General features: G+C 39.5%; 1 protein-coding gene across 1 annotated transcript in view; it reads left to right on the top strand.

Moving 5' to 3' along the window:
* Positions 1-13,047, top strand: part of MAGI2 (membrane associated guanylate kinase, WW and PDZ domain containing 2) — a 1,360,388-nt gene that overhangs the window by 1,190 nt on the left and 1,346,151 nt on the right. The window lies entirely within an intron of this gene.

Here is a 13,047-nt window from a genome sequence, read left to right as displayed (position 1 = left end):
AGCTAGGTAACAGGACACACTGAGAAGGTAAAGCTGGTGCAGTACCAGTGAGGGTGGGAGCGCGCAGCACCTGGGCGACATCGCCACTAACAGGTCTCTTTATAACTTCCAGCTTCATAGGTGTCACCGGTGACTATAGGGCACATATATAAATGCTTTAGCAAGAAGATGGCACGGCAAAATTATTCATGTGGCAGCACACATTATTTACTGGGTTATCACATCACATGGTATTATTAGTGTGTGCCCTGTACCAGAAATGAGTGGGGGGTGAATGTACTGTAGTTGGAGTGGGTCTATGTAGGATAACTATATTATTGTTGTAGAGAAGATCTAAACCTGTGTAAATGTGTCATATTAGTATCTAAAGCAACAAAGGGCATTCCTATATCCGCTGCTCTGCAGAAGAGTTCTGGTGCCCGGTATCAAGCCAGTGTTCCGCTATTTGTTGTGGGATTGTGGCGTATTGGTTTTATCATGTTTGACTTGGCGTCCTAAGAAAGAGTGAACATTATGGTATAGTTATTGCAAATACTGTTTTATGCTTCATATGCGATATGTATGATAGATATATATATATATATATATATATACACTGACACAAGTGGCAACACTACTGAAAATAATAATATATATAGACATATAGTATATTATGGTTCAATATTACATTTCATATGTAATAAATATAATGTTGTGGACTTAAATCATCACTTGACTGAGGCATGATGGGTAAGATCTGGTGACCTGTGTGCCACATGATGCCTTACATAAGACTTACTACTTTACTTTTAATCAGGGTTACTGAGTGTCAGATTAATGATAGCTCTGAAGGGAAGAGAACAGTCAGGTTATTTACAAGAACTTGGTAACAATGAAGTGATGTCACAACACATCTCCCAGCTCTACCAGGCCCCTCCACTGACATGAAGTCATCTTTGGAAGTAACACTGGCTACATTTCTTCTGCTTGTGTGAAATGAAACAATATTTATGCTCCAAACATGCCCTGTGTGTAGTTCATAAAGTTCTCTGATACCGATGCAGAATTCACCGGATGGAAGTTGAGAATAAATATTGACTACTTTTCTGGTGCTAAAGTTTTTTTTTCTGAAGTTTATCTGAACCTACATAAATACTTGTAGCTTCCGAGCTAATAAGCTACCTAAATGGCTGAATAGAAAAATGTCCAAATATAAGACAAATATATTCACCTGATCAAACAGCATGTAAGAACTTAGTTTTGATTAAATGGAAATTCACCGGCAATTCTGTGGCCCACAAGTGACCTCATCTGTCCCAGACATAACCATCCTGGACTTGTTCACAATGAATAATATGATGTGAAACACTCATATATCCAGTTGCACAAGTCTAAAATCTTCTCTACCAGTGTAGACATTTTTATTTCAGGCCTTTTCCATCGGTACAGGTTTCAGTATCAATTTACTTACTATAGTGTCAGTCCAAGGAAACAACTTTTGCAAGGGAATCTAGGATGGGGATAACCATCCAACAAAATTAATGCAAACAGTGTTTCTGTTACAGTAATCAGTGATAATTAAAGGGAATCTGTCACCCCTGGGACACTTTTCAGCTATTATTATGGGCATACAGGTAATTAATTTAGTCTTACCTGTATGCCTTATAGTTGCTGTCTAGAGGTTCAGAAATAGATTTTTATCTCATTATGCTAATGATTTCTTTCAGGCTTCAGGGCCTGTGTGCCTGGAAGAAATCCCTGCCTCCCCTCTTCATTATACTACCACACCCCTCCCATGCACGTCACACTGACCTGTGACGTGCAGTTGTGGCTCTGGAATCCCGCGCATGCGCCCTCCACTCATTCGACAATCTGTACCTTTTCCTTCTCTCTATGGTCAGTGTATTTAGCGTTCTTGTGTGTAAGCGCCGGCGCACATGAATGCTGAATACATGGACCTTAGAAAGAAGGAAGAGGTACAAATTGTGAAATGAGTTCAGGGCACATGCGCGGGATCCCAGAGCTACAACGCACGTCACAGGTCAGTGTGACGTGCATGGGAGGGGTGTGATAGTATAATGAATGCACGGAAGAAATCATTAGCAGAATGAAATAAAAGTCTATTTCTCCACATCTAGACAGCAACTATGAGGCATACAGGTAAGCCTAGATTAATATTTCTATTACCTGTATGCCCATAGTGATGGCTGAAGTGTCCCAGGGGTGTCGGATTCCCTTTAAGGGGTTGTCCTACACTTCCAACTTTCACATCGGGGAGGAGAAGAGTGAATTTGATGATATAACTTTGGGACATACAGTACAATGTCACATTGGGACATACCTGCCGGGATGCGTACATAATCATAAACTCTGTACTCTTCAACAATATATGACCAATGTATGTAGAGAAAGCAATGTCAAAAATGATAGGAAAAAAACAACACTATTTTATGAGTGAGTTATGGATGTTACACTCCTCTATACAGCTTTCAGTTTCTTGTCCAACATAATCTCTCCAGGTCTCCTTTTCCCAGCTTTCACTCTCCCTATGGGAGCTACCTTTTCCATTTAAGGCTATGTACCCACGTATGCAGAAAGTTCCTGACTAAAAACCGGACTCCTTCCCAGAAAACGTGCTGGGTTTTTTGCAAGTTTTTTATGCGTTTTTTCCGGAGCGTCCAGAAATGCGGATTTTTCTGCAAAATTAATGAGCATGCTGCATTTTTTACCGCAATGCTTTTTTTTCGCAGAAAAAAAGCATCAATATGCACAAAAAGTGCAGAATTCATTAAAATGAATGGGATGCTTCTAGTAAGCGTTTTTAAGCATTTTTTGCCGGTAAAAACGCTTAAAAAACGTGAAAAAAACGCTTACGTGTGCACATACCCTAAAGGGTAATAGAATATTAAACATTATAGTTCCTTGAATTAGTTACTTCTCCTACTAGTCATAGATGATTATATATTTTTAGTTATACAAGATGCTATAATACTGTAATACAATATAAAGTAAATTTTTTTTTATTTTAGGAAACTAATATTTTTTTACCCTTGTGATCTCAAATCAGGTGCCATAACTAATATTTGGAGTAGTTGGGTTTAGCTAGCCGTGTAACAAATAAGATGATACATTATAAGGGTAGGTACAGATGAGTGTATAAAAATATTGGTCCGATTTTCATCCAGAAAAGTGGGATGATTTTTTTTTTCACTTGTTATCCGTGTGCTGTCTGTATATAATCTGTTTTCTTGCAGCAGCTAATAATAATTTACAAGACCATTTACAGTTTCCTATGTTACAGATTATACACTGCTCAAAAAAATAAAAGGAACACTAAAATACCACATCCTAGATATCACTGAATGAAATATTCCAGTTGCAAATCTTTATTCATTACATAGTGGAATGTGTTGAGAACAATAAAACATAAAAATGATCAAATCAGTGTAAATCAAAATGAATATCCCATGGAGGTCTGGATTTGGAATGATACTCAAAATCAAAGTGGAAAATCAAATTACAGGCTGATCCAACTTCAGTAGAAATGCCTCAGGACAAGGAAATGATGTTCAGTAGTGTGTATGGCCTCCATGTGCCTATATGACCTCCCTACAGTGCTTGGGCATTCTCCTGATGAGGCGGTGGATGTTCTCCTAATGTATCTCCTCTCAGACCTGGATTTAATCATCAGTCAACTCCTGGACAGTCTGTGGTGCAAGGTGGCGTTGGTGGATGGAAGGTGACATGATGTCCTAGATGTGCTTGATTGGATTCGGGTCTGGGGAACAGGCAGGCCAGTCCATAGCATCAATGCCTTCATCATGCAGGAACTGCTGTCACAGTTCAGCCAAATGAGGTCTAGCTTTGTCATGCATCAGAAGGAATTCAGGGCCCACTGCACCTTCATATGATCTCAAAATGGGTCTGAGGATCTCATCCCAGAACCTAATAGTCAGGGTTCCTCTGGCTAGTATTTGGAAGGCTGTGCGGCCCTGCAGAGAAATGCCTCCCCACATCACTGCCAAACCGGTCATGCTGGAGGATGTTGCAGGCAGCAAAAAATTCTCCATGGCGTCTCCAGACTCTGTCATGTCTGTCACATGTACTCAGTGTGAATTTGCTCTTATCCGTGAAGAGCACAGGGTGCCAATGTCGAATCTGCCAATCTTGGTGTTCTCTGGCAAATGCCAATCACCCTGCAAGGTGTTGGGCTGTAAGCACAACATCCACTTGTGGATGTCAGGCCCTCATACCACCCTCATGGAGTTTGTTTCTGACATCAAACACATGAATGTTAGTGGCCAGCTAGAGGTCATTTTGCAGGGCACTGGCACTGCGCCTCATGTTCCTCCTTGAACAAATGAGGAGCTAGCGCACCTGATGCTTGGTTGTTGCTCTCTTACGGCCCCCTCCTCCCTCATGGTATTTTGGCCTGTCTTCTGTTATGTGCTCCATGATCTGTACACTGTGTTGACAGACACAGCTACTCTTTTTGCCACAGCTCGCATTGATGTGCCATCCTGGGTGAGCCGCACTACCTGAGCAACTTCTGTGGGTTGTAGACACTGCTTTATGCTACTGTACAGTACCTATAGGGGTGAGTGCAATGACAAAATGCAAAAGTAACCAAAACAGCCAAAAAAGACGAGAACAGAGAAATGGTCTGTGGGCACCACCTGCAGAACCACTTCTTTATAGGGGTTGTCTTGCTAATTGCCTATCATTTCTACCTGTTGTCTGTTCCATTTGCACAACAGCAGGAGAAATTGTTTCACAATAAGTGTTGCTTCATAACTGGACAGGTTGATTTTACAGAAGTGTGATTGACTTGGAGTTACATTATGCTGTTTAAGTGTTTACTTTTTGTTTTTTGAGCCGTGTATATTTACTGTGGCATCCGATTTTTTTTTCTTGCACCCATAGACTTAAATGGTGAGTCTCATCCGATTTCCGCAGTTAGGCCACGTTCAGTATTTTACATCACTATACACACTGTGTATGCCAAAATCAGGAATAAGTGAAAAATCCAGACGTGGTGACGTGTTACTATTATACTTTTCCTCTGACTGTTCCACTCCCGGTTGTCATTTACAAAAACTGAGGTAAAATATTGATCAAATACTGAAAGTGACCTAAGATTGAGCACTTTTTTTTCCCCTCACACCATTTAAGTGTGAGAAAAATATGCTCATCTGCACTGCCCCATTGCATATCATCGAAGTGCAATCCCTTTTTTTTTTCTCGGATTGCATTCGTCCATATTATATTGTCATCTGGACGAGCCCTAAGGAAGATATTAATGGACAACACACCAGGAAAAGAGGAAAGTGTCTTCCTCTCTTGGAGAATAAAAGATAAGGGCCATAGTTTTATAACTAGCAGTACTGTAGTTTTCTATAATTGCATGGTGCTCAATGCAGAGCCAGGCAGCGTGTAATTAAATTTCAGAGGATTACTTGCTATCATGCAGTTACATACTCCTCTTTCTAGCACATATTCAGATTGTACTCAGTCAGTGCCACGGGGCCTAAGCTACAAGTGGGATTTCTAGTGGCACAATCATATAGATTTTTGGTACTTCATCATATCTATAAGCCGAACAGTGATGTTCTCAGGACCGGGAGGTGTATCTGTCCTCAATGTCTCAAACTCTGAAGTTTAGGACTAGATTGTATGAGTAGTAGCAGGCAATGTTAGTAGTATGCACCCAAATCCTTTGCCTACTTTACTACATCTGCAGTTTGTTTGTTGCTTGACTGTATTATTATTGTGTAATGTTCACCTTCTTTTTTTTAAGCTGCAGTTTGTTGCTTTTAGAATCTATACAAAAATAGATGCCCATAGGCAATTTTCACCTAGTTTTGTGTATACAGTCGAGGGTATATATCATTTTCTTTTCCTTTCACCAACTATATAACCAACTATTAAAAAATGTATGATAAACAATTGGATACTCAATGAATACTCTAGAGGACAGCTAAAACGAGTTGCAGTAGACATGTAAGAATAGATTTTTTTTTATGCCAGACCCCACAAACCATTAAGGCCAGCTTAAAATGTGTATTTCAGCTTTTATTTTATAGGAGATATTCACATTATACTGAGTGATAATCAATTGCAACAATAGGCTATTACTATACGATTGGTAAGTGTTTGACTGGCTGGTCCCTCACAATCCTGATAACTGGTTTATGGACCATTAAACTCATCAATAATCAGAAGCACAAGCATTCATAGGAACTCCTATTCTTGATTATCGGCCTGGTTAAACAGGCGAACACATACTCAACGAATGAGAAACGCATTAATTCATTCGGTGTGATAATTTTTAAGCCTGCTTAAAAATTATCGTTATCGGCAAACACATATTCCTGTGCAGCCGTTGAGATGGAGATGTGTAGCCGATAACATGATATTCTATGTGCATAGTACAATCGTTCTGTGTACAAAGAATTCTAGTGTGGTTGGAAGATGGCGTAATGTACATAAAATAGCTTTTGGTTAATTCTGTTTTTTGAAAACGTAATGCACATACTAATCATAGGATGTAAGAAGAAAAAGAGGCTTTCTCCCCAGCAGCGTTCCCGTTTCAGTCACAGTGCGGAGCTGACGCGGGTTCAGTCATTGCCATAAGTATACAGAGAAGCGTCTGTAACCACGCCCCTTCATGGACTGACAGCTGCGCCTCAATGCAGAGGCAGTGTCAGTGAATGCCGGACAATGTCTCTAAGGAAGAACCTGGTGTAAGGTTCGAAACGCGTCAGGCGTGGGGGTCTGTTTTCCCCTTTATGGTTTTATCATGAAATTATGTGAATAAAACTTATCGTGGATTTTATCAAGTCTCCAGTGCCGGATTTTCCTTCTCTCTTCATATTAGAAGAGAAATAGCGTCTTATCGTATAGATTAGAACAGGTTTAGATATGACATCACTTGCACACCATTGTCATATTGAACCCTAATATTTCACTTTACCACTGCGTAGCTGTAATATGTGTTTTGACATCTTGTTTGATGACATTATCATCATGGTTGATATCCCCTTGCCTGCATTTACCGCATTTTGCAGTCAGTGGAAAAAAATCATTAGTAACTGTGTGCATGCTAAGTTACATCTGTACATTGTGACAAAATGCTCACCAGCAATCCCATGCAAAAGTGATAAGGGCTCATCAGTAAATGAAATTCCACAGAGAAGAAAATCGGTGATCTCAGCAGAATTCTTGCATTTTGCTTGCAGTATTCCTTTGTTTGTCAAGCAACCCTGGTATTTATTTTGTCAGAGGAAATATTTGCTTTGGCACATGTAATTAACTCAATTCCAGCTCCCCTTGTTTTGGTGATATTTGTGACAAGAGAGTCTGGAGCGCCAGTTGACAAGTTATTCAGCCAGGAATCCTGTTTTAGATGAAAAGTCTGGCAATGACAACATTTAGAACGATATATTTGTCTCCAGTCAGTCGTCAAATGAAGAATTAAAGATTGCACATTAACTGCACAGTGAAAGTGTAGACACTAACCTAATTTAGACCAAAAGACTTATAATAAGCTGCTACCATTAAACAGTACCAAACCGAAAATAGACAAATCCCTATGAACTACTCTTAGAGCTAAGAAATATGATGGACAGTAAATAACTATACGATGTTACATAGAAATGTATAAACTTTATTAAATGCAGAAAAAACAATAACACAGACTTATTAAAGAAAGAAGAATATATAAAAACACCCCATAAAAATCCAAAAAGGCAGTGTGATTACAATAGTAAGCTACACAATGGCAACATGGTTATTGAGAATAGACCAGCCAGTAAAGCAGTAAGGGTACAAAAATATAGGTCAACGCAAACAAACATGATACAGAAAATTAATAATCCATGATTTTAATGTGAACGAATACGTAATAGCTGTAATCAGATACCAAAAATTCATATTGTATAAATTCACCTTATGTGGATATAATGACCAGTGCAAATGGGGTTAACAAAGCTGTTATGCCCACTCCTGTATACATCCAACATAAAGAAGGACACTAGTAATAATACTCACTACTACATGCCATAAGTGGGCCAAGTGAGTCACACTGTTCACTACGACGAAGCAGGTTTCGCCTATAGCTTCTTCAGAGGGTATTGAGATAATGCCCTCCGCTATATTTTATAGTAAACACTCACCGATAGACTACGGGTAATGTCATCGGCGCATGTTATTTGTGACCGGAAGTTGTTCGTGAGAAAACGTGTTTGGGTCTACATTTGTTTACTTGTCCACATGTTGCAGATGTCGTGTGAAAAGTTCTGCCATGTACATGCATGTTTCTTCTGTCAGGTAAAACATCATACTGTGTCCTTGGTCTCTCTGCACTCAGGACCTCACTGGTGGCTTCCATCTTATACCAGTAAAACCTTGGACTCTTTCCGGCGATGTCTTTCTTTTTTTGGCACAATCTTTGTGCGGTCTAGCAAGTTTTATATTTCAGTCTTTGTTTGCCTCATTCAAATGATCATTACCATTTCTATAGAAATGAAGCAAAAGCCCCTGATGGAGTGCTGAGAAGGGAGAAGAACGTGGTGTGAACCCAACCTAATATGGTCCAAAAAATAAAATTGCCTAATTTCCAGTGGTGTTTGGTTGAAATGGTTTAATCAATTTAATTCAATGTAGAAAGCGTAACATCAGCGCCAATAAAATGCATGATGGATGGCGGTGAACGGCTGAAGCTGGAGAATGCACGGTTTCCTCAAGCTAAGAATAATAGAATGTTATTGTAAATACAGAATGTTCTCTGTATTTTATTTAGATGCAGATTGTGTATATCAATCACACGGAGCGCCTCACATACATAACAAAATGTATTTTGGTAAAGCTCCAAAAGCTATGTCTACAAATGGAGGAAGTCTTGTGTTCTTATTGAATATGTATTTGATTGATGAGGTAAAATAACATATTTGCACACTTGCAGACTGAATTGTTCCCTTTTGATCACTACGAAAGTTTTTATCATGTTCGGGGGCATTGCTAGGCACTTAGGTCCAGGGCTCCAGACCCGGCTCTGATGAGTAATGCCCCAAATCTCTAGTTACTTTTTTTTTAACCCCATAGTGACCAAGCCAATTTTTACGATTCTGACCACTGTCCCTTTATGAGGTAATAACTCTGGAACGCTTCTATGGATTACACTGATTCTAGCATTGTTTTTTCGTGACATATTGTCCTTCATGTTCATGGTAAAATTTCTTCAATATGACTTGCGTTTATTTATTAAAAAACGCAAATTTGGCAAATATTTTGCATTTTTTTTTAATTTTCAAACTTTTCATTTTTGTGCCCTTAAATCAGAGAGTGGTGGGACACAAAATAGTTAATAAATAACATTTCCCACATGTCTACTTTACATCAGCACAATTTTGGAAACATATTTTTTTAGTTAGGAAGTTATAAGGGTTAAAAGTTGACCAGCAGTTTCTTATTTTTCGAACAAAATTTACAAAACCAGTTTTTTAGCGACCACCTCAAAACTGCACCTAAAAACTGCACCCCTCAAGGTACTCAAAACCACATTCAAGAAGTTTATTAACCCTACAGGTGCTTCACGAGAACTAAAGCAATATAGAAGGAAAAAATGAACATTTTACTTTTTCACAAAACATTTTTTAGACCCAAACTTTTTTATTTTCACAAGGGTAACAGAAATGGACCACAAAATTTGTTGTGCAATTTCTCCAGAGTACGCCGATACCCTGAATGTGGGGGAAAGCCACTGTTTGGGCGGCTGTCAGTCAGTCAGTGCATGGGGCGGTTACAGCCGCCGCTCTCTATACCTAGCAATGACTCAACCTTTCCTTTTCACATTGCAGTTAGTTGCTGAATAGGTAGCACTCATCAGCTACAAGTCAACATATCTGTAGTAGAAGACAAGTCGCAGTCTTGTAATGGGTAGTGAAGAATACACAAGCAGCCAGGTCTGGAGATGGGTTTTTGTCCTTATAAAAAGATAAAATACTCTGATGAAACTAGCTAAAAAATCTTTAGCTATTCTTTTGGCTTCTCATAATCCTCGACTGAAGGATTAGGAAAACTTCAGTGCACTATTATAGTTTGATATATAGTATCAGTCAGCAATTATAGTACAGCACCATGGAATCAGTGGTGCTATATAAATAATTAATAATAATAGTACAAATTAATTTTTTATATTTTTCCTACATATAGATCATTATATTTCTTTGTAAACTGTGCTTCGGGAACAAGACCTCTAGCCTATTTTAGACATAAGCATTTTAAGGCCGTTGTTACATCAGCACCTAATTTCTGACATATCTCCCTAATTATCGCAATATTAATGATCTATTCTTAGGATAAGCTATATGAAGTTGTGGGCGGGCTTACTATAACTCAGCTGTTTAAAGATGCTGAAGTACTGCAGAGCTTCTAATATTTACATATCTCTACATATAGTACCTTGTGCTAAGTGCAAGGGTGTTTGCCACTGTCCAATGCGTAAATTAAGATCTATAGGTTTAGAACAGTGCTTCAGTCAGTCATTCGGCAGACAGCCATCTCGGAGGACACTCCCACACAAAGAAGCGCTTACTCTTCTCTTTTCTATGAGTAAGCCACCAACAAAAATTGTCTCCAAGACCATGGGTTGTGGAGAATGACTGGTACTGTTAATGGTCTCTGGTTATAAGTGGTGTATTCCATGATTCAGTGTTGGGGCTGTTATTATTCAACTATTAAATGATGTAGAAGATAGGATTACAAGTGTTATATCTATTTTTGCAGATGACACTGTATGTAATATAGTGCAGCCTATGAAGATGGTTCAGAAATTACAAGCTGACTTGAACAAATTGAGTGTTTGGTCATCAACTTTCATATGAGATTCAATTTTAATGAAAGCAAAATTATGCATCTGGGTACTAATAACCTTTGTGCATTATTTGTTTTAGGGCAGGGTTGGGGTATTCTAATTTTTCCCTAGAGTGCAGTCATTTGCAGGCAGCATTCACTACTGAACACCATGGTGTGTGCAATGCTTGATTACATCCTGACACTGGCTAGATTCAGCTCCAGCATTAGGACTTTCTTTGTGGGCTTCATTAGCGCAATCGGTGCTCCAATGAGATGTACATACACCAGCCTCGCTGTCTTCTATATGTTGTACGTACACCAAGCTCAATGTTTCCTATATGATGTAGGTATGCCAGTCCCATTGTTTCCTATGTGATGTATGTATATCAGCCTCAGTGTCTCCTCTGTGATGTATGTATATCAGCCTCAGTGTCTCCTATGTGATGTATGTACACCAGCCTCAGTGTCTCCTATGTGATGTACGTACATCATCCTCAGAGTCCAATTTGTGCTTTATGTACATCAGCCACAGTATCTCCTTTGTGAAGGATATACAGCAGTCTCGATGTCTCCTATGTGATGTGTATACAACAGTATTGGTGTCACCTATGTGATGTGTTTTGTAAACCTTACACTGTGTGAGTTCTATAAATGTAACATAAGGAGTGATTTCCCACATTGAGAAAACTTGCAGTGTAATATGCATCTGTGTTATGAAGAAATTACTGTAGCAAGGCATTTTTTATTAAACGTATCAACACCTAACATCACACACCTCACCAATGAGAAGGTGTTCCAGTTATAATATTAGGGATAAGTTAATTAGAAGTTTGACCAAATATAGCAGGCTAATTTTTCAGTTGATAATTTTGTATGGCCACCGAATGATGTTCTAAATATCCAAATGGCCTTTGACAGAAATAGCCTTCCCACTCTTGTTCCAGAGGGAGTAAAACAAGGAGAGAAGGATCTTGGTGTACATGTGGATCACAAACAAAAAAACAACACGCAATATCAATTTCAGTTGCTGCTAAGGACAGCAAGATATTGTCATTAATTAAAAGAGGCATGGTTTGGTGGGACATAATACGTTCACTTATAAAAATATTAGACTGCCTTCATTTCAAATATGCATTTCAGTTCTGGGCACCAGTTCATAGAAAGGATGCCATGGAGTTAGAAAAGTATGAAGAAGAGCCACAAAGCTAATAAGGGGCATGGGGGATCTTTGTTATGAGGAAAGCTTAAAAGAACAAAATGTATTTAGTCTCGAGAAGAAATATCTAAGGCCTGACATGATTAACTTGTATTAGTACAAAAATGGCTTATCTCTATATATAAAACTGAGTGCGTGTGTGTGTGTATCAGCAACCAATCATGAAGCATCTTTCATTTCACCAAAGCTGTTCAAAAGAAGCTGAGCTGTGATTGGTTGCTATGAGCAACAGTTTTCCTTGCAACCAATCACTAAGCATCTCTCATTTCACCAGAGCTGGTTAAAAGAAGGTGAGCTGTGATTGGTTGCTATGAGCACGTTTTCCCACTTGACAACACTTCAGCAGACACTGACATGGTGGGAGAAATCTAGCATCCCCAGGAACATAAGCTCCCAGCCATTGTCTGCCCCCCTGAAAGGAGCAGAGGGCACATGACAGAAATTAATCCCTCCCTCCCTGCCCATATCCCCATCACACATCCTCCATCCCTTAGGCACATCTTCCCTCTTAAATGGATCATTGGTATGGAAGTCAGAGCAAATCCATCCAGCGCTTTGGTTTTGACCCCAGGCCTCTCTTAAAGGGATCATTGGTATGGAAGTTAGCACAATTCCACTAAGCGCTCTGGTTCTGACCCCAGGCCTCTCTTAAAGGGATCCCCGTAATGAAAGTCAGGACCGTTCCACTCAGCTCTGTGGTTCTGACCCCAGGGTCTCTTAAAGGGATCATTGGTATGGAAGTTAGTGCAAATCCACACTGCACTTTAGTATTGACCCCAGGCCTTTCTTAATGGGATCTCCGGTATGGAAGTCAGTACAAATCCATCCAGCACTTTGGTTCTGACCCCAGGCCTATCTTAAAGGGATCCCCGGTATGGAAGTCAGGGCAATTGCCTTCAAATGCTCTGGTACTGACCCCAGGCTCTCTTAAAGGGATCATTGGTATGCAAGTCAGGGCAAATCCACTCAGTGCTCTGGTTCTGATCCCAGGCTCTCTT

The sequence above is a fragment of the Dendrobates tinctorius genome, unplaced genomic scaffold, assembly GCF_039654945.1.
Source record: "Dendrobates tinctorius isolate UK_male_01 unplaced genomic scaffold, ASM3965494v1 ptg000176l, whole genome shotgun sequence".
NCBI classification, from domain to species: Eukaryota; Metazoa; Chordata; class Amphibia; order Anura; family Dendrobatidae; genus Dendrobates; species Dendrobates tinctorius.
The sequence above is the reverse complement of the archived record's forward strand: the minus strand, read 5'-3'. Positions and strand labels throughout refer to the sequence as shown.